At 44.6% G+C, this 23,016-nt stretch overlaps 1 long non-coding RNA gene across 1 annotated transcript in view; it reads right to left on the reverse strand.

Annotated features, from left to right (window-relative positions):
- Window positions 1–12,442: 12,442 nt before the first annotated feature.
- LOC143334677 (uncharacterized) overlaps window positions 12,443–23,016 on the reverse strand; it is a 51,697-nt gene continuing 41,123 nt past the window's right edge. The window contains exons 3-4 of the long non-coding RNA XR_013078344.1: window positions 15,786–15,850; window positions 12,443–13,305 (exon numbers count right to left, since the gene is read on the reverse strand). This is a non-coding gene — a long non-coding RNA (uncharacterized LOC143334677). The remainder of the gene's footprint in view (window positions 13,306–15,785; window positions 15,851–23,016) is intronic.

A 23,016-nucleotide genomic window follows, 5' to 3' on the forward strand; every position in this document is an offset into this window, starting at 1 on the left:
TAAAACAATGCTACTTTGATGCTCGTAAATCCTTTCACCATTGTGCCTTCGCAGTCTGTCAGGTGTTGGTATTTGGTCATGCAGGCAAATGTGGTCTTCACATTGCCTACATGGCCTTTTGCCAGCAGTGTGTGAGGGCAGTGTGCTTGCAGACACAGGCAGATGAAGGGAGGGGTGCAGTGGCTACGTGCCTGCAAAATGGTTTTACCGGGGCCAGGCTAAGGGGAGAGAGGAGGAGATGATGCACGATGATAAATCTCCTATACATTACGCCAGGCTCTGCCACCATGCTCTGCATATAGATATGCACGAGTGCATATGGAGAACAAGCTAAATATCACGTAATCCCTTCCATATCACTTCCATCACAGACCTTCCTGTGTGCAAACACTCATATAAACTCCCCTCCATCTCACCTACAACCTCCTTGAGCCCCTTCCAACCCTTATCTCTCATTCCTCCCCCCTTCGTCTTCTCTTCAAGTTAAAGCTGCCACCGTCCATGAAACCAGTGCTTCCAAACCGACTTAATGACATCATTTCTTCCACAGCTACTATCGCCCCCATTACCCAAAATCCTGTTTGACAGTGTCATTATCTCACCTGGCATCGGGCCCATGATTCGTTGCCTGCGCTCCGTGCCACTCCCCCCATGCCCCACTAAAATACAGAAGCAGAGGCATGTACATACACACACATGCACACGCACACATTGCCACCTCTACCCTGGAGTCTGAGCCAAAGCCTGCAGCAGGCAGCGCTGTGAGAACATGTCCCCACACATCCACTTTCTTGGAGGCCATTTTAGCTTGTTTAGCTTGTCTAAGCCCGAGCGGAGGAGACGGCCCAAAGCTGTAAAGCGTTTGTCTTCCAATAAAACAGGAATCTTTTTGATAACACTTTGCATCAGCAACACTATGCAATGAAAGGCACAGGGAATCGCATACATCTCAGTGACTTCAGCTTGAGCACAAAAACTATGTCATTGTGCCAAACAGATCCCACCCCACAGCTGCAAAGCTACAGCATTTGGCCTGTATTGGAGGCACAGACGCACATCGACAGTGCAAACCCTCAAAGAGGGACACAGAAATATACCCCGACACCCCTCCCCCCAAGAAAGCATATCATTTAATCTTTGCAAGAGACGTCTTTATTCCAACATAATGAGGTAATTCCACTCATCTTTTTATTCTTTGCTAGCCTAACCAGAGCTGTATCACTTCATCTTAAACGTTTGATGACTCCACTGGGTTTTTATCTCTCCATGCCTTTTGTTGCTGCATTGCAGGGTCAGCCACAGGCTAACTGATGTCATCCGATTGTGACGGCTGATTTTTTTTTTTTTGTAGCGTCTCTATCAGCAGCCATCTTATTCAGCTACTGTTTGCTTTTCAACCCACACAGAGACGAGTCTCTTGTCAGCACTCACACATGACATCATGAGTGAGAGGCATGGTGTGATTTGTTCAGAATGTCGGACTGTGTTATTTGTATGTAAGACAGAAAGAGAAGCAAAGATGCAGAGTAGAGCGCACAGTAGGCCATGAGTTATGGCGAAATGAAACATAAGATTCCTTTTAAAACCATGTCCTGTGGAGAGGAGAGCAAGGAGAGAGGCCTCTGTCATCTCTTTCACAACAAGGATCCATCCTTAACCCTGAGCAAATACAAGGATCTGCCTAATCATGCAAACCACATTAAAAGGCTGCACCGCTAATCTCAAAATAACATATTAAAGTTATTTTAAGGCAACGCCAACATTACAGAAATGTTTGTACATGCAGGTACATACTGAACTTGTTTCGGGAAAGAATTTGAATCAAGTGTGGAATTTCACAAAGGTTTCAGACTTTCTGCACAGCTGTAACGTAATGTGTCGCTCTTATCTGGATGTGTCAATATGTTAAACGTCTCATTGCAAATGGTGTCGAAGTTGATCAGTGAGTGATGACTGACTGCGTGGGTGAGTAACCGAGCAGGAATTAGAAGGAACATGAAAAACAAGTATCGTTAGCTGTCTGTCACTGGGAGTTCTGCTTAAAAAAAGAACAATGAAGCACTTCCGCTCATGCACCTTTGACAAACATCCATTCATTTGACAAAAAGTGTTTGGTTATGGAGGCTACCTTGTGATCAGTGTTTGTAGCAGAGAGGGAGCAAGAGAGAAAGGCTGAATTCATTGTGTATGTAAAATGTTGTACAATGTACAAATGTACAACCACAGAGTGCACTGATCTGTTTCAATAAAATCTTGTCAGTCCTGCAGATAAATGTGGACCTGCATCTGTGTGTCCTGTTCAATGTCATGCAGGTGCAGGCCAGAAAGTAGGGAGGGAGAAGGTGGAGCACTGCTTGGTGTTGCGTTGCGAGGAGGCAGTGGGTGGTAGGGGTGGAAGTGCAGTGGAGATAATCCCCGGCTTTTGCCCTAAGTCCTGTGCACGCTGGGCAGATCAGGGACCGAGGGAGGAGTGGTGCTACCCCGTGGCAGTCACCCAGCCCCGAGCCTTCCACCTGACCAGCCTGGCAGCCCTGCAGCCTGCAGGCCTGAAGGCTCAGCCTTCAACTTCGATCAGGAGCTGCTGCACAGTTACAGCCACGTCTGGCTGAACAGACTTTGAGCTGTTGGTGTGACTGTGTCCTAAACTGCCCCTGTCCACTCAGCATTAGCATGCTCTGAATTTTTGCTCACTTGCAAAGCTTCCATTTCCTGGTCACCTCGACTGATTCATACTAGTTTCATAATATTTTCTAAATGAATGTCTTGAGGCATATAATAATAGCTATTGTCACTACTGAGTGAGGATGAAGTGCCTTGCGTATCAGTGAGCAGGACAGAGGGGGGTCAGTGGGTTAATGCGTTCAGTATGGCCATGCGTTTGGCCCTGGGGAGAGATGAAGTTGAGAGGTTAACCCAGGGGTCAATAGGTCAGGTAACCCCAGAGCTCTACTCCAAGCCGAGCCCTGATTCAGCTGGACACCCTGAGGAGAGACTCCCTCAACCCACACATCACCCTGCATGCAGTTGGGAGCACCAGCTGTTAAGAGGAGCAATGGAGGAAAGGAAGAAAAGGTAGAGAGGGAGCTCAGCTGACAGGATGTGCTCCAGTCCCAGGACACTCTTTCACTCCCATCCATCCATCCCACACTCCGTGTTTGTTATCAATCATATTAAGCACTCTCTGTGTTTTAAAATTTTAAACTATTTCCCGCACAACAGCAAAAGTTTTAACATTTTTGAAACAGCTATAAATAATGCCTTTAAATGGCTTTAAATTACACCAATTTCTGAAAAAGTTCTGGATGTGAAACCGAAAAAAACATTGTGGTGTCAAAGTTAATTGATCCCCCCCAGTGGCAATAAACTGTGGCTCTTCCTCAGCCGGTCGTAACCTCTCGGTAACCCCACCGCCACCGCTGTCATTATGGCCATCACTGGAGCTCTAATCATGTGATATGCGAAGCTTGGCTCCAGCTGTGAACCCACAGCTTCACACCCATTGTCCATCGGCTTGCTGAGTGAATCTCAACATGCCCTGGTTGTAAACACATAAACTAGAGCCTTGCACATTGCTATGCTGCAGGGATTCTTTAGATAGTTGAACCGAATGTATTCTACACCACAAAGTCGCTGTCACTTCCCTCTGTCTGCTATACTGAATAAGTCCCTCTCTTGCTTTCCCTCTCTCAGGGAAGTTCCCAGGTGCATTAAATGAATGCAGGGGCTGAAATGTGAGATGACTGTATCAAAACAGGAAGGACTTGATTGAGGGGCATTTAATGGTCAGACTCTCGGTATATGTCAAGTAAGAGTACAGCAGTGTGATCAGGTTGGGTCTTTTAAGAGGTGAACTAAGGTTGTGGGATAATTTGATGAAGTATGCTGCTTTCTCACAGTACAGAAAGGCAGAAAATGAAAGGGTACCTTCATACACTACAATTTTGTGATTTATAATTAAAACAGATGATATTTGCATTATGTGCAATGAGAAACTGGGTCTGGTCCCAGCAGGTGCCAAATTACACTCACCTGCAAAGGTGACAATGTCATTCAAACTGCCTCAGGTGCAGATGGGACTTGAGCAAACGGGCGTTCTCAGGAGGATTCAACGTGGGAATGCTTTGAATCCACAATGAAACTTTTCACATTTGATTGCACGGAAAGAGCTGAATCATACCGTGCAGGCCTTTGTTAAAAAGTTACATGAAAACACACCTGACAGAAGCACACAAACAAAACAACAAACGCACTATTAAAAGTTCCTGCATTTTCTCAAGATGAACATATACACAATCCACAGCACCAGCCCAGGCAGCGTTTTGGCACAAGAGTCTTGCAACCAGATTTTCAGAAGAGGCTGGGAGGCATGCAGCCCCCGGTCCTGCTCTCCCACACAAACATGTCCCCAGAGAGAGGACGCATGGAGCCAACTGCTGGAAAATTTTGCACAGTCTTGACTTAGTCACATCAGGCACCCACCCTAAAACACCACTCACTGTCAGCGATTGATGTGTGTTCCTGCAGGCCGCAGAAAATCAAAACGTGCCTCAGCATATGAGCGTGTCACACAAAACATCCATATTCAGAGGGTCTGGCCTTTTGGACTGAATAAGTTCTCTTTTTTTTTTCAGTGCTCCACTTTGCCTGATCAGTTTGTATTATGTGTCATATGTTGCCACTGACAGACGCTACTGCTGCACTTTACTCCAGAACTCTTACTGACTGGACAAAGGCCAGTGCAATGCATTTCCCCATCCAAATAAAATTCCCTTAAATGAGTGAATTCATGTTTGTTTCTGCGCACAGTGAAAGTAAACTCTAGGGAGTAGCTCAGCTCAATTACTGTGTTGTTTTAGCAAATGGACTTGCTGAGTCGTGTCCAGGCACTTTTGAACTGCTAAAATGCACAAAGCTTAAATTCTAGAAATACTCTACAGATGTTTTTAAAATGTCCATTAAATGATGCATGATTGGATTGGCTTTGAAATTAGCATCATCGTTTGGAGGACATTAAAGTGTAACTATTGAAGAAATGACAATATAAAATTGTTACCACTCGTTCCCACTCACTCTTCTTACCAAGGGCCATTTTAAATATTATAAATCATAACATTTAAAATCACAATAACTTCTAATGCAAAGACTGTAATTGCTGCTCTTTGGCAAGTGTCTTATGTCAGGTGATAGTGATGATAATGCTGCTACCCAGTCACTTTTTGGGAAGTTCTGTTCAGAGTAGCAGGCTGTCCCAAACCAAGATGCAAACATCTGTGCATATCTCCTCAGAATGGGAAAATCCTCAGGATGTACATACAGTTGATAGAAGTGCAGCAGAGGGAGGTTGTTGTACCTTGCTAGCTTTGCAACTCAGTGATTTCCACATTAAATGGCAAATATGTTCAGTTCCTTTTGTTTACTTTTCACATCCTAAAACCTCTCACCAAATGCCTCAAGGAGTTTTCACATTCAGCATATTCAGACGTAATAGCAGACTTTTGCTTGCAGAGTAGGGAAATGCAGTGTTACCTCTTTCCAGTTGCCACTTGCCACAACTTCAGTTTTGCTTCACACAGTAATTGATACAGTAATTCACAATGACGTCCACCATGAAGGCCAAATCACACAGACTCTTACTATGACTGAGTTGTCTCGACTCGTCTTGTGTACCATTTTCCACAACGTATTCCTGAGCATTGACCAATCAGGTGCTCTCTCCAGAGTGCTGTCAGGTTACCATTTTTTTAATTGGAATTTAAATTTCAATTAAAAAAAATGCATTCATCATATTAGTTAGGCCTCAAACATTCATATAATATGCTTTGGTGACACAATGTCCCACTAAATGTAAACAGAACCTTTATTTATGCGGAAACTCCACAGGGCCTCTTTAATGATAAAAGACACACACCACAGATGTAACTTGTGCTGCTTGTCATGTTCACGTACATCGTGCCACTATGATGAACTCGACCTGAACTTCACTTGATCTACCAATTCTTGGTAACCAGCTCATCAAATATTATATTTGATACTGAGAAGTAGAAAATGGGAAAAGTCAAACGCTGACTTCATTTCACCTCTCACTGATGTGTATGTAAAAAGAGTATTTACTTAAACAGACTCAAGCTCTCAAATCGGGTCAATTACTGTTCATTGAAAAATCAAATAACATGTGAATGTGAAAATTATGTAACATGTTACTCATCTTACTCACAAGGCACCCAGAATGGATTAAACGTGATATCCTCTAAAGAATTATGAATGGTGTTGACCCCAGAGCTTTCGAAGAAGTAGGAAGCGGTTTGGGTTTCTTGCGAGGACAAGAACATTCTGGAGCTCGCTGATAAGATCACAAAACGTCAACTTTCTGGGCTACATTTCAAGCAGGATGAACAGGAAGACAAAGCGGCCTTTGAAATACAAACACAAGTGAGGAAAAACCCTGAGTCTGCAGTATTTTGATCATCCTCCGTTTCCAGATAAAAAAGCAGGACTAATTTTGTCTTGGATTCCTCAGATTTCTGCCAACAGAAAGCGTGCTGGATTTAACCTTTATCCTCTTTGCTTTCATTATCAACCATTAACAGCCTAAATATAAACTCAATAAAAATCTGACCAGAGTCATAGCACTTTGTGTGGCTGTTAGAATATTTAATTTGGCCTGTAGCTCATTCACTTTTCAGCGTACTGTACAAACACGGGTAGACTGAAAGTGTGCCATGGTCCCCAACAGAAGGTGGGAAAGGAGTAGATGGTGTCGATTTTTTCCATATCTTTGTTATGTCCTTGGCTGTGTGCAAATATGGGTGTCCAGCAGTTATCCTGGTGTAGATACATGTGTAACAGGGGTGAAGCAGATGAATCAGGAGTGTGTGTTGGTGCTGAGGGCCTCACTGGCTGTGTAAACAGGGCCTGACTACCCTGAGAGTTGATGGCTATCGACCATCCCAGACCCAGGAATGACAGGTCTTATCTGCGACTGGCATTGGCTATGTGAAATGCATGTCTAGGTGTGTGTGAATGTGTGTGCGCGCAATCCCTACAGTGTGTTTGACCTCGTCTCTGCTTAATTTTCTGGGGGAAGGGGTTCAGACTTTGTGCAGCGGGGCATTCGCATTGCATACAATGCATGAGTGACACACCGCCACCGTCTTGCTTGTGCTATCATTGTGATAGATGGCCGTGTGAGTTCTCGTTGTTCCTCACCCCTCTGTCAACTCTACACATCAGGAAACGAAATTCATGTGCTGCATGTAAAAAGGAACTTTGTGTGTGTGGGTCATGGGGTCAGTCCTCTCTCTGACCAGAGGATTCCTGCAGAGTGAGAGGCAGCAAACCGTCGAGGCAAAACAATGAGATCCTGATATACAGCATGATCACAGCCTATAACTCAACTACTGGTACAGGCGGCAGCATTAACAGGCTTCTTATCAGCCACTGTACAGTACTGTATATGGGATTGCTTTGGATGTGCATAAAGATGTGCATTTGGAAGTATTGATTTAAAAGAGAGGGATTTTTTTCGGCAGTGCTCCACGAGGCAGACATGACTACACAGAAATGCAAGCACACCGCCTGAGCCTGAGCAGAAGTGTGAAAGACTTTTGAGGAAAACACATGTGGTTTTATCACTGTTGTAAATATAGATCTACACATCAGTATGTTGTTTCTGGGGATTTCACATTTTAGCATATGATTTTTACATCTGCTGTTTCTGGGAATTGTTCTAATGATCAACTTCAAAAAAACAAAAAAACAGTAATAATAACTGAAAAACATGTCTTTTCCTCTAATGCTGCACGCGTACGCCACAGTTTATGTGGCCAACACATTTCTGTCTGACAGCTGCACTTGACAACATCATTTGTCCCTGCAGCTGACACGCTGACACCCTCTGTCTAAATTCACCAGAGGCATAATGAGACATCTCTATCTGACTGTGCTTCCCAAGGTAAACTCCAGAGTATCACCAGGCCTTCTAAAGAAGTGGACAAGTACTGACCTGACCTTTGACTTCACCTTTCTTTCACAGAGAGAAGAAATGAACGACAGTGGCGGGGAAAACTCACCTCTAAAAGTTTTAGTGTCTTCCATTTAAATCTGATCCTTCCTCTTTGCCAGTCAGTAAAGGTCAAGCCACTAAAGCTGCTGTGCTGAATCACCCTGGAAAGTTTTCAGATTTTGAAGTGAAAAAAGGGAGAAAATAAAAATCATTTGTCATAATTTCCCCCGTCGGACAGATTTGGCTCTGCTGCCAGTGGGCAAAGGTTCAAACGTGGTGCTCAGCGGGCTGGGAGTGACGTTCTCACCAAGCAGGGACAACTCAAAGTGTTTGAGGTGGTCTCTCGGCCGGAATTCTGAATCCAGGAGTGAAATGGTTTGTCAGTGTGATGTATGATGTAGAGGGGACAGAGGGCTGGCATCCTGGATTTGAGAATGTCTACCAGGGCCCTGCAGTCCACGCAGACAGGCAGGAGAGAGCACATAAATTCTTTAACGTCTCACACATCTGTATTATATACTTGCATGAAGAACGTGCCGCTAGGAGGCAAATAACAATGCTATAAATTAAGCTGAACTCCCAATGTGTGAGAAAGCCGAGTTGCTGCTAATCAGCACTGACTGTAATTCATTAAAAAGCACTCAACCAGTCGTGTGTGACCTAAAACATAAAAACCAAATGACATAATCGGAGGTAAAATGTTCATGATCACTGGCGTCACGTTTGATGATGTACTCTATAGTTCCTCTTACTATGAATATTTCTTTTCTCGTACTCTCTTCCCCTGAGAGCAGCCGTGAAGGGAAATGCTGTGCTGAATCAAACTGTACTTGCTCAAAAGGTCAAGCTCACATCATTTTTGCCATAATTGAAAGTAAACCCACATCACTCTCCACCTCACCACCTCTCTCACTCTCATTACAACACCCCTCCACGCTCTATTCCGCCCAACCCAACCCCCAAAACTCTCCCACACCCCCTTGCCCCCGCCCCTCGCCTTGCCACTGCCTCTCTGCATTGATGCTAATAATTACCACTGAATGGATCTGCAGATTCCCATGGATGTCAGTGGAGCCTTTGGCCTGTTCTGTCGCCCCCCTCCTCCTCCTCCTCATCCTCTCCTGCTTCCCTAGTCTCCCCTTCCCCTTCTCAATGGGGATTAAGAGAGAGGGAGAGAGACGAGGGATGGAGAGGGTGAGAGAGGGTGCTTTGCCAGACCGAGGGATGGTTTCCCATGCAACTGCCTCATCCATGTCACCTTGCCAATCAAGGCTGTCACCATGAATAAACCAGAAACACTGCTGCATGTTTTATGGTTTTTTGGGAAGTACATAACCTTAATGTCACTATCAATTTGCTGCTCACGTATTGATAAAGTTCTTACTTGCGTAAACGTGGTCATAATAAACTCAAGGTAAATCCCATGACACATGCGAAAGTGAAAACCGGTTGGAAAATAGGTTACCTCTATAAAGAACAATTGTGGAAAATACAGAGAAAAGGGAAAGTAGTGGATTCCCACCATTTCTCCTGTGCAAGCAGAGCTGAGTGGATCGACGTCATGGTCACTGGGAGCCCACGCACCCTCAGCATGCCAGAGGTAACCGATACCCAGTCAGCGCTCATCCAAGCTCAAAAACCCACTAAAGCTATGCTTTCTTCCAAGGAAGTCCAGGGAGGGGCCAATCCGGCACACCACAGTTAATCACATCACACCACAAGGAGCAGCAAGAAAGGGAAAGCATGAAAACTGTAGAGAGGTGCACTTTAAAGTGGCTAAGAGACTTGGCATGATGGGCAAGATAAAGACAGAAGGCCGTATGGGAAGAGCAAAAAAAAAGAAAGTTATCTTACTTTTTCCATTAAAACCGGTATGTACCAGCACTTCCATGCGTCATACGTGACTCTTTAATGCAATATGTAACGTTCAACACGAAATGTGGATCTTTTCCAAGACCAAGTAGTAATTGTGTCATTTTTTTCTTCAGATGCAGCTCCAATTTGAGGAAATGGTTTGGAGTGCGCTAAAAGGCGTCTATGCTGCAGGAGTGTTTGGAACCAACAAGGTTTGGCTCCGGGCTGCATGTCAACCTCACTTCAAATTATCCTCATTAACGACAATTCCAAGGGGAAACGGCCATTTGTATGTGTGTGATACTCTGGTATACAGGGCCTGCAAAAGTCCTGGATGCACACCAGCATGAAAAGTGGCATTTATTAGTCAGGGTCACAGGTTGCACCGAGCTGAGCTGGGCAGCCAATAGCAGCTCTTTTGGCTCTGATAGTGTGGGAGAACCCTAGATTTGTTACTTGACGTCACAGACCGATGCAGGAACACCCCAATTACTGGGTACATAGAAGAAGAGGAAAATAAGAGTTTATCTGCGACAATGGGCCATGCATAAAAACACATTTTCAATTTAAAAACATCAGAGTAGATATTAATATAGTGAAAGAAGGTATGAACAAAGATGAAAATAAAACTCGACCTAGGGTAGATAGATCAAACAGCCGTGAATCCTCTTCACTACAACAATGTCTTCATTAATTAAGGAAAATTAATTGTGCCTTGTGGGCCGTGCATGAGCCCACATCCCTCTTCAAATGCCCCCCTCGTCCGTACCCCACAAACACACACACACTCCCTCCTTGAACCTCATGAGAGAGAAAGTGAGACACAATGAAACTTGCACCAAAACTTGGCAGAGCCTCAAGTGAGAGCTCAGTGGCTGACACAAAGCTCATGCTTGACATTAAAAGTTTGTGGCTTGACATTGCTCGCTGGAACACTTTTTTTTTTTTATTGCGGAACGTTACATCAACACTCCCTATAGGGGAGAGGAGGAATGAGGAGGGAGGTCGGCGTTATATCCAAGACAGTGTTCCTCATCTCCCCCCTTTCCTCCCGTCTACTTCTATCATTTCCCAAGACTGTTTACCGCAAACACAAGAGCAACGCAGCCTGAGCTCATTATGAGCAGCCAAGTCTCGACGTACTGCCAAGTCCTGCCCCACAGCCTGGGTCTAGCTCTGTCGTCTTGGTAACCCAGCATCCAAGAACACGGAGGGTAGGGTCGGTTGTGTGCTGGTGCTGGTTGTGATGTGTTGAGACGGGGGGGGGGGGGGGGGGGGGGGGGGGGTGCATGATGTCATCCTGTGGCATGGAGGGGGCCAATCAAACCCTGAGAAAATTATGTCACCTTTTGTTGAGCCGGTCCATTCAGGGCTATAGAAGTGCAGTGAATTGAGAGCTGCAGAGAGGTCATTTTTCCCCTGAGCTGTGTATGTGTGTGAGAAAAAGCGGGGGAGGAAAAAAAAAAAAAAAAAAGGTGGTGGGGGAGGAGGGGTGGCAGGCGAGTCCATTGTGGACATGCTAATGTTGTTGACCATAAGCAGGGCCATAAAGATGTCATGAAGCTCAACTTCCCAAACATCAGCGCCGCGGCCTTCACGCTCCTTTTCTTTTTAGATGGAGATGACCTCGTCCCCCCACAAATCTGATTCTTAATATGATCCCAATGATGCTTTGAACAACTTGTCAGAACATCGTCAAGCGCCAGAATAAAAGCCCGAGCGCACTGCAGTGAAGCCTAACCCGGCCCGCTTTGTTTTATCGCAGAGAGAAAGACAACAATAAGCAACCCCTTGAGGAATAATTACCTCCTTAGCAACTCCGCAACCCCGCACCCATGTCCCATCCCCCGCAGTGCCCGTAGCCCCCCCCCCCCCCCAAAAAAAAACGCAGAGCCAGCCCTCATTGAATCACAGCTGAAATTGACAGTGAAAGACAGTTGAATTGGAAGTCGCTGCTGAATTGTTGAACTCGCTTAAACCAACTGAAAACAAGAAATGCGTTTTGTCATCTTTCTGCACAAGACGAGGAGCGGCGGGGATTTCTACCCACAAAATGGCAAAAACTCGACACTCAGAACTGAGGTTTGACCCATGTTGACCTAGACTGTGACATTAAGCACTTCTCTGCCAGCAGCGTCATGCACGCATTTACAGAAACTGAACCCAGCAGGCAAGCTTTCCATGATGTCACCTCTTTCAGGAGAACTTGTGATAAAAGTAAGCGCTTTTGTGAATCACGTCAAAATTGACCTATTATTCATCAGTGAAGTAAATCCCTGTGATTTCCAATAACCTTCCCTTTATCAACATTTAAATGTCACATTTTTTCATTTTCACTTTGAAAATGAAAAAACTCTGCTTCTCATTGTCTGGGCAGTAAAGGAAATAAAAGCAAGACATCTCCTGTAAGTCCTCCTAGTAGCAGATTGGCACATGTACTGGCCTAACTAGAAATGAAGCCAGCATTACTAACAATAAAAGCAAACGCACATATGCGGACGCATAACGAACAGCATTAAAGTATCTTATCAGTTATTGGTCCCACAGATCTTCAGCTGCAATGACAAAACAAACAGGCAGCAGCTTGGATAAACTTTCTTTTCATTTTTTTTATTTCTGCTAACAGGTTTTCACAGACACAACAAACATTATGGAGTTATAAATCATCATGAGGATAAACACTTTGACAGGATTATTAATCAATATCAACACAAGCTGCCAATGTGTCACAATGAAATGCAGCATCAATAACAGAGTTTTTGGGCTGCACTCATCAGCACCTTGATCACAATGGCTTCTTTGTGATGGCAATTACAAGATGTCAAATGATAACATCACATTTCCACTGAGTGAGTAATCCTTCTGAGAAATCTCGATCACATGTGTATTAATTAATTTGACACCCTTCTCAGGAGATAAACGCCGTGTGTGACTGCAGTGGTGGGAGCTCTGCTTTCAGTCTGCACGAAAAAAAAAAAGAAAAAGAAAAAAAACATTTGATTATTTTCCATTTACAGTTCCAGCGTTTGTTGATACTGTACCCAGAATAAAACAGTATATGTCACGACTGCAGCGTTGGAGCAACAGAATATCAAAAGCAGATGTATATTAAGGGAAAATATTAATCCAGGTTCAATTTAGAAAAAGTGAAACAATGTGTCGATCCATTGTGGTAACTCCGGTAAGTGTGCATTCATGGAGCTCACTTTCCTATCAAGCAGCACTCCAGACAGGGTTGACTGATCTGTTCCATAATGTCTGAGCAGCAGATTACACTCCGCTGTCCCGCTGAGTTTATGTCACAGCTTCTCCAAGTTCAAGCTGCTGGCGTTGACTCCTGAGCGCGAGACTGTCAGTCATGGAGCTCACGCTGTTCGCATCCATGCCAGGAGCAAACATCTGCCGCAGGGGATGCTGGTCCACAGTCCAAACCAGGATTTAGTGTGATCCTAGAAACATAATACAGAAACTAATGACTGACTGAAGCCAAAAACCACTTGAGGCTTGAACATTGACACATGTTTCTCATACCCACACTAAAGAAAATTAGAGGTATTTAATCTTATCTGGCAACATTTGTTTTAATGTTACAAGTAACTGCTCAGTGATCAGACTCATAAAACACCCCAAATTGATCAACACAAACTTCTGCTCGGCTGATTCATTTAACAGATTTGGCTGCTTTCGCAAACTTTCCACATACACACACACACACACAAAAAAAAAAAAGAGCTCGAGGATTCAAACTGGCATAAAGAAGTCGAACCACCCAGAGTCTCATCCGCAGCTGAAATTATCACATTATGAGCGGTGGCAAATTGCAGCCTGTGTGTTTCACTTCCAGCAGTGTGGACACAAATCAGCAGGCCTTCTCACGGTGCAGCTGGAAGAAGCCACCACGAGTCAAATGCCATTATTAAGATGTCACCCGAGTATCACTTCAGGCCAAGGAAGTCCTGATTAGAAAGACGTGCCTCCTTTCAGTGACTAAAGAAATGAAACATCACTTTTATCTAAGAAATGTGTGTGAACAGTTGAGGAATCTAAAATGAAATATCTTAAATTAAGGCAATAAATGCTTTTTTGTTTTTTTTTTTGTCTGACAAGGTATAATCTCCTCACCAGGCAGTTTTTTATGTTACATCGTTTCACTTGTTTCAAGCCTTTTCATCCTTAATTATCTTAATAAGGTACTACAACGTCTCACTGAGATTTTGTTTCTGGAGCAACTTAATGCTCAAAACTAGAATTTCCAGAATTAAAACACTGTTTGATCAACACTGAGGAGAATGAAACTGCTTCATTAAAGTCAGAATTTCTTTTGTTTTTAGTCCGGCTGCACTGCTTTTAAGAGAACTTTGGGTTTGTTCTCAAAATCTTGAAAAGTAAAAGTTTCCTATTCTGTTGGCGGATAATTTTATTCATTTTACATAAAAGTTCCCCGGTTTCGTTGCTTTCTTGTTTCCGACAGCTGAGCCTTCACAGCGAGGATGATGAGAAAAATTGCTTCACGTACGGAGCAGCAGCTGGGTGATGGTGTTGTTGTCTCATGAGTGCAGTTTAGTGCTTCTTTCACAACGTCAGAGCAGGTGAGGTAATGCAGGTAGGTGGCCTCTGGACAACCTGTACTCTGCTTTACCTGTGCTTACGCGTACAAACCTCCCACAAAATGACATTACGCCCCCACACACCATCCACTCAACCCTGCTGTTGTCATGGCAGCAGCAGAGTGGCGGGGCAGGCCTTTCCCGCCCGTTCCTCGCCCGGGGAAGGAACGACGTGTCAGAGGGTAAGTAGTCATCCATCAGTGTTTCTCATCTTCTTTCTGCCTGTCTGCACCTCTGAGCTGCTTTACCTGCGAGGAGTCACGTTCCACCAGCGTACAGGATGTGGCCTCACTCTCGTACTCTTTCTTAATCTCCTTCCCCTGGGCCTCACACATCATCTCCCTCCAGCCCGCTAAGCTACAACCACTCTCTTGCTTTTTGTTCACACTCAATTATCTACCCTCATTTTTGGTCCCATGCTTTTTCTGCTTCGCCACTCAACAATCACCCTTTTACCTGATTTTGCCTATCTCTCCGTTCGCCCTCCATTCCGGTTTTTCCCTTCCCACGTTCCTCTCCTACGCCTCAGCTTGGAGCAGAGCCCGTAGAGCAGCATCAGCATACAGAACCAGGCCCCAACCTGCCTCTGAGTCTCAGCCTGCCCACGTATGCCTGTCTGTGCCTGGGGCTGCCACTGAGGCCGGCCCCTATCGCCCTCCTTCATCAGCACATCTACTATACCTGTCTGCTGGCAACCTGCCATATACACACACACACACACACACACACACACACACACACACAGTTTCCCTTCATTTACCCAGAGAACCTGGTATGGGGAAAGAAAGAAGATAATGCAAGCCTAAAATCTACAGAGAAAGACTACTCATGTTGGGGTCAAGCATGTTTGACCTCCATTGAGAACACCCACAGGTACCCTGGGAGGCGCATGCATACAGTACCGCTCAATCAGCCCGCTGGCTGCCCCGCACAAGCCCGTCAACAGGCTTCTTTGAAGGCCACCGACTCTGTGGTGGGTCATCAAAGCATATCTTCATTCATTTCCACTGAAAGGATCTGAGGCTCCTGAGAGACGCCGTGTTTGAAGTGATATCTCTGTGCCACTGCATTCTTTACCTTGCTGTCATGACTTGAGTTACACAATAAAAAAAAGCAAGAACACAGGCAAAAGGCCAGTGCCACCACCCCGATCACGTCTCACATATATGTGAACTACCACTGATACCTCTGTTTGATCAGTGACTGTGCCATACTTTGGTTGTTTATAGCAACTGTCACTTCATAATAAGGCTTCAGCGTGTGTGTGATCACATATTCCACCGAGTGAAGATCAAGCAAAAAAAAAAAACAGTCATCCCTACCGGTTGAATCTCTTCAGATCATGTTTCCATGAGTCAGCCTCTTCTCGCCGCTCACCTGAGATCATCTGAAAAAGATAAAGGACGGGCAAATGAAATGATTCAGAGAGGTGCTCATTCAAGAGTAGACAGAAAAGTCGACAAAAAAAAACCAAAAAAAAAAACCAGAGGATTCAGATGTCATTTAGTCCAGTCCTGCCCAAACTTGCATTAAGACTCTGACAAATATTTTATTTTCTCACACTACAACGAGAGAGTGATCAGTTCCTTCCTCTCTTTGATGAGGTAGCAGCGGGTCGGCTCTCAAGATAACTTTGAAGAATCGAGAGATGATTAGAGGGAGAGGAAAACAGAAAAATACACATTTATCACTCATTCGTTGACCAGGGAGTGATATGTAGTGACATATCATAGCGATGGACATAAGGTCATAAGGGAAGCTGTGGTATAGAGGGCCAGTTGCTGGAAATGCATTTAGATATACTGTATGTCCTCAGGAAAATGAGGTTTTGTTTTCAAGTTACTTAATCGTGATCCTTACAGAGAACAATGACTGAACAAATACAAAAAGTGACAAAAAATATGCATCACTCCACCATCAAAATCAGGAAACGGCCCTCCAGCTCGCCCACACTCAACTTAACTAAATCTTCTCGGTGCATTATTCTTAAGGCTCTTGGTCAACCAAATCTGGTTTTGTAATGACCACATGACTCAGACCTTCTCCGGTATCTTCACAGAACATTTAAAAAGTCGAAGCCGGAGAAGCGACACAGATTACTCCACTCTGTTTTATGTAAATCTAAGGTTTCAGTTGGGCTCTGCAGTAGCTGGCAGCTCAGGAGAACGGAGGCAGTCAAAGTGGATTTTCCATTGTACCATTTAAAATTATGTGGTGTGCTGGTTTTGTTTTATAAGGTTAACAGGTTCAGGTAGATATTGGATCAAGAAACCTCTTTTTGCAATCTGGGCTTTCTTAAAACAGACATGTTGAAGTCTGAAGCTGTGCTCTCTGGACCAGTGACAGCTCCGGTCCCCTCTTCATCCATTCACAGACAAAGGTGCTCTCTGCTTCTGAGTTTCACTGTCCCGAGCCTGTTACCTTGGCAACAAATGTACTGTTTCCGAGTGACACAAAGCCCGAACCTAAGAACCTCCTTTCAGGTTGAAGGCTCCAAGTGTTGAGGGGAAAACAGCAATAACAGGACGGCGGGGAGAGAAACTGAATACCGGCAAATTTCTTCCCAGAGTTTCTGGAGGACATGGTGAAATGATTCTTTCTTTCCTCTCCCTTTTAAAATACCTTTCCCTGGCACCAGGCACCATAGGTAGTTGTGTGCTGGTCCCATTTCTTTTATGTGCCTTCTTATATTTCCGTTTTTTCTAGCTATCGTACTGAGCTAAATGAGTTATCATGTACACCGGCGGGCTGGAGCAGCATGCGGCTAGGCTAAGCCTCCAGATGAGGTAATGTTTAGAGAGTTGGCGAGCCAGGAGAAGGGTTGGTCAGGTCTTGATTAGCTCAGGGGTAGGGGCTCTCTCTAATATTGGACACCCCTTTGTGTGGTGAGATTACTACCTTATGAAAAACTGCCCCTGCTGACACGCCTGATGGGATCAGAGCTTCCTGCCCGCTGCATCGTCCTGCTTATGAGCTCTCCACACACAGGGGAGAAAACACAACCAAACAGCAAGCGCACACACTTGAACCTCTTGGAAGAGACAGGCAGGAGTGCTGGGAGAGCATACACACAGCTCACAAGTTCTGAGTGTGCTTACGTGTAAACAAGCTTGTCCACACATGGTTGTCACCTCCCAGGGCCCCTTTTCCTCCACTTTTGTACATGATGACCACAACTGATGACCCCCAGATGGAAAACAACCTGCACTTATTAACGAGGCCAGATGACACACAAGCACACACTCGTGCATGCTCACTTGCTTTTGCTGCAGTCGTCTCCCGCGGCCACTCTCCAATGAAAATCACATGATGGACCACATCCAGCTCTGAAAAAACAGCCGAGAATCTCCACCCCGAAAAAGCATCAACAAACAAAGTTAAAAAAAAAAAAAAAAAAAAAAGAAAGAAAGAAAACACATAGAGGATTCACAGGCAAAGCTTTCAGGGGATTTGATCCCAGAAGTCCTCTAAAGAGGGCTGAGGCTATTGGATGATTTCAATTATTTGATATAATTTCTGATGGTCCATTAGTTCAAAATAAAGCTCTGATTATAAGAGATGTGTAAACAGAAAGCTGCAAACAAAACCCGCATCAGTGTCTGAAGCAGAGCTCTACTTTTTTCCAGATGTGTAATCGACTCTTAATTAGCAGTGGCCCTACTTTCATGTAACTGTTTTCAAATAAATCGCATTTAAAACCAAGAACAGCAGAATAAATGCAGCATTCTGGTTTGTTCTCCAGCAAACTTCAACACCTTTGTGTTTCTACTGTTCGGGAGCCCACACCGACGAACGCTCATATTTCTGCAGTGCACTTTGTGAAAATAAATAAATGCTTGTAGGTGTTTATACACACAAGCATGCAAGCACACATGCATACACACACACCAACACACACACCAGTCAGGGACACTGGCACAACCTTGCGCCAGTGGTCCTTTAAACCAGTCATGTGAAACGACCCATTCCTTTCTGCAAATCAGATTACATCTCCGAGCTGAGGCCTGCAAGTCCACACACACGCACACACACACACACACACACACACACACACACACACACACACGCACACACACACACACACACGCACACTTAAAGCTCAGGCCTCAGGTTCACGCAACACATACACACACACGCATGGACACACGCATTAACACACACACACACACACAGCTTAATCAGATTTTGCCACACAAACCTTATCGTCTTTGTGAATGTACGGAAACTGCAAGTATCAGCCAGGTCCGGAAATACTGGCTCAAAATGTGCATATAAACTTACAGGATACAGTAAATATACAGCATGCATGGACTATATACTCTCTACTAAAACGAATGTAGCGAACGTTGTATATTTCCCTGAATAAGAACAAAACAAACCAATTTCTTTGTCAAGGAAAACCATAGAGGGCTGTGATAAGCCTCCTTTCAGGCAACGCTCGACTGCTGTTTGGCAGCTCTACTACGGAATGAGCACATGTGGAAACATGTTTATAGTGTGTTTGGCAGGAATGCAAATGATAGATGATTCGCAAATGATTCAAGTGCTATTCAGGTTACCTAGCACTGATGTGTTAAAGCAGGAAAATCACACCAGTTTCTCCTGCTTTAACTAGTGTCAAATTTGCCTGAGTCAATGTTTTCCATTGACTGACTGAGTTAGCCGCTACATCAGTACACAAATGGCTGAATAAGCACCATGATAAAACACGGTGAGCATGCAAATACTATCGTGCTGTTTGCCTCTACAGTGCTGAACATTTCTGACATCTCTGCACATTTTAGACTCAGTGATAAGACTTGTAGTTATCCCAGATTTTTTTTTTTTTTCTTTTGCTCTCTCGATCTAAGTCACAATGTAAAAGAAGCTGGTTGCTGGCTGCTGGTGGACTGGTCGGCTTAATTAAACCCAGACAGTTGGAGGAAGTACAATTCTCTGTCCCTACAGGATCTCCGTTAAGTCTCCACTCTGCTAATCAGAAAGCCCTGAAACTGCATCAGCATGTCCCTCTGGCCCGACCAGCGACCAAATCTCATTTGTCTTTACAGCTTTTTAAGGAAATGGGAATCGCGTCTCTATCAGGCTGTGTAGCTCATTGTCTGTGCTCATTTCGCCCTTGGTGCCATGGAGGTCAGAGGGTGGGAAGTTGTGGGTGGTAGGAAGCTGAGACAGTTGTGCCAACAATGGGGTGTCAGGACTCTGTCAGTCAGCCCAACTCAAGTTCAACTCAAGCGGGTCATTCTCTCTTCACAGTGACATCTGAGACGACCAGCGATGGAGACCGGCAGCGAGGGGAATGGAGGAGCAGCGGGACCACGCCCTGGGTTAGATTGCACTGGATGCTCAGATAAGACGACAGGAAAGGGCAGACTGTGGCAGGGCAACAGGGGAAGCTGGATGGGGCTACTGTTACCCCAGGAAGAGCTCACTCATCTCTCAGATCACCTGCCACACCTGCGGAGGCCAGAATCCAGTCACACAGTGCAACCAGCCAGGAGTTGGGAACTGGTCCCCAAAGCCTCAGATTGGATTAAACCAGTGAAAGAGGCAAGTTTTTGTTCTGGTGGTTTTACATGTTTTTACAAGCTTATCAAGTTGAAGTTGTTGGTTTTCCATTATTTTCAGTGTAGGGACACATCTTACAGAAGGACTTGAAACATGCTTGACATAACAATCAATCAAAGTTTTTTGGGAAGGACACCACCCTGGCATCTAAGGTTTGAAAGGAAGTTACTGAACAACAACTTTTAATCCGGGAAATGACCAAATATCTATTATCCTTTTCTGTACGTCCATGCTTGTATGTTATCAGATTTTGTGTCAGAATAGGGAATGAATGCAACACTGACAGCTGCTAATTAAAATCCTGTGTCTGCGTACAGCTGCAGAACTATGGGACAACAGCAACAGCAAGGCAAGCAAATTTCAAGTCTCTGCATGTTGATTTTAATGAGTGAAAACCAGCAACATTTGCTGGTTACAGCATCTAAAACATCTATTTGCAGTTGTTTTCGGTTTTAAATCACTGTAAACTAAAGCCCTTATGGCCTGTTAGTCGGACAAAAGGAGCAGTGGTGGCTCTGGTAATGATGGCATTTGTCATTATGTTTGATGTTTATGTACCGTATATAAGCTAAACAATCAATTCATTGATAGAAATACAAAAAAAAAGGCTGGTCAGGCAGGTAACCAGGTATAGAATCGCTGTGATGTAACTCAAGAGACATATGGTCATCCTACAGCACACATTCCTGACAACACTCACACTCACACTCACACACACACACGCCGGTAAAATAAACCACAAAGTAGTATCTTCATCTGGAGCGCATTTCCTGTCCTCCAGGTTGGCGTATGGCCGCAAGTTCCTGTTTTACACGACTGCATCTTTCTGTTGTTGTTCCCTGCCTGCACAGACATAACCGTCTTCCCACTGAAAACAAGACAGAACTTTAAGGACACGGACCTCAACCTGACTTCTGTTCTCTGTGCTGAACATGTACAGCGCTGAGATGCACCCCCGACATCTGGAGGTGGATTATGGTTAGGATGTAGTTATAGTTCCCGGTTTTGCTTAATTCTCCCTCCAAGAAGCAGAGAGGTGCAATCATTGGTGTCATACACTGACCCAAAACTCAATCTGGAATGCAAATTTAAGAGGATAATAAAATGTCATCACGCGCTTTAATAAGACAAATTAGACGGCTCAACCCTCCAGCCGTGGTGAGCATACTGCGGAAAAAGCCTAATTTGTGTGTCAGATTTTATAAGGTGGGAAGTGAGGAGAAAATTGTCTTGTCTGAGACAAAAATGTCACCAAATGATCGTCTTTTTAATCCTGTAGAGGCTGTGTGTTTGAGTGGTCAAAGGAGCTGTGAAATGTTAGTTTTAGAGTGAAGGTAAACAGCCTCTCCCATGGTGGGCCTGTACCCTACACAGAGTAAGCACATGTTTCCCATTGTGGTTAAAAGGGAAGGGGATTAAAGTGTAGTGCAGCCGGAGCCACAGCCATACACCCCATGGTGGGATCACAGTCCTCTCAGGTCTTTCAGTACTGCTGATGCAGCCCAGTTGGAAGTGGCTGGTGTGTGGGGAGAAGCTGTGGCCAGATCTATCAGATGGACTAGCCAGAGTCCTCTAGAGCCCAAATTTGAGGCCTTTCTTTGGAGCTGAGGAGGCAGGCATGTCACCATGTTGACAGAACGGCCTGACTGAGGCTGGCAGACACTCGCGCAAACGCGGGCTAAGCAAGGATTATGAAAAGGTGTTGAAACCGAGCGGATTTCACTTTTGGTGCCCCTGTGAAAAAGAGATCACCTTCAAAACTCATATTAAAGAGGTCGGGAAAAAAAAAAAAGAGGCAAAGGCACAGTTAGAATGAAAACAGTAGAGAATAACAGCCGGCGGTTTTGGCTGCCAAACATGAGGTTTTCACCCCAGTGCCCCAGGGTCAAATAGGCCACATTCAGGTACCACAGGGGACAGTTAAAGCAGGAGACTGTGACTGTGCAGCCAATTAAAGGACACTTTAAAAAGGCAAATACTACAAGGGACATTGAGGAAGATATGCATAGTGGAGCATATCTGCATTTACCAAAAAGTGCCAATTAACCAACACCCCATGAAGCTCAGCTGTGACCGCTTCAGCTGGACAGTTTCCATGTGCAGTGAGTAAAAACACTTTGTGTGCAGGGTAAGAAAGGATGCAGAGGGAGGGTCAAACACTGGCTTAGGGTTCGCTGAGCTTGATTCAAGCTGATTTTCAAAAATCAACCCAAGTCATAAAAAAATGATGCCTTGAGACTCGAAAGCGAAAGTCTCAGCTTTTGTCCTCACATACTGAAAAATACATAAGACCGTGTTCTGCAGGCACTGCATACCCCAACACTTTGAAGATTTAGTTACTGCCATGCAAATGCTCTGCCGTGTACTTGCATCTTGTCTAGCAAACTGCTTATAGATTCTTCTGACTTGTCTTGGATGTGCCCTAAATCACTTGATATTTGGGTTGGCTTTACTGCAAATCATGCCAAGTACACTTTGCTCCCTCCAGTGAGATGAGATTCTTAGCCAGACAAGTTTAACTCAAGTATTCCAAGAAATTTTGAAGCTTCATTCTTAACCTTTTGGCCTCAAAGCCTGTACACATAAACACAGATAATTACACGTCTATGTAACGTATATGTCTGTCAGTCTTGTGATGCTGGTGTATCTGCGTCTCTGTATGTTTGTGGGAGGAACTGGGAAGCGGGGATTTAATGCAGGGCCTGAGTGTTTGTGCAGATTTGCAGGACTTTCTCACCCGCAAAAACACGGTGGGTGAAAGAGTACGGCATGTTAATAAGCATGTGCGTGTTCGTGTTTTGAAACTGGAAACAGATTTATGTAGTGTTCGGGATCAGCTCTTTAAAGGTCACACTGAACAAGTTAGCTCTGCTCAGTAAACCCTGTTCCCTCTCTGATCCAGGTGACTCTCGGCCAATAGTTTCACAACACACGGGACAGACACGTAAGCACCGCTCTCTCCTTCATGACACAAGGAATTTCCGATTC

Source organism: Chaetodon auriga, chromosome 16 (assembly GCF_051107435.1).
Source record: "Chaetodon auriga isolate fChaAug3 chromosome 16, fChaAug3.hap1, whole genome shotgun sequence".
NCBI classification, from domain to species: Eukaryota; Metazoa; Chordata; class Actinopteri; order Chaetodontiformes; family Chaetodontidae; genus Chaetodon; species Chaetodon auriga.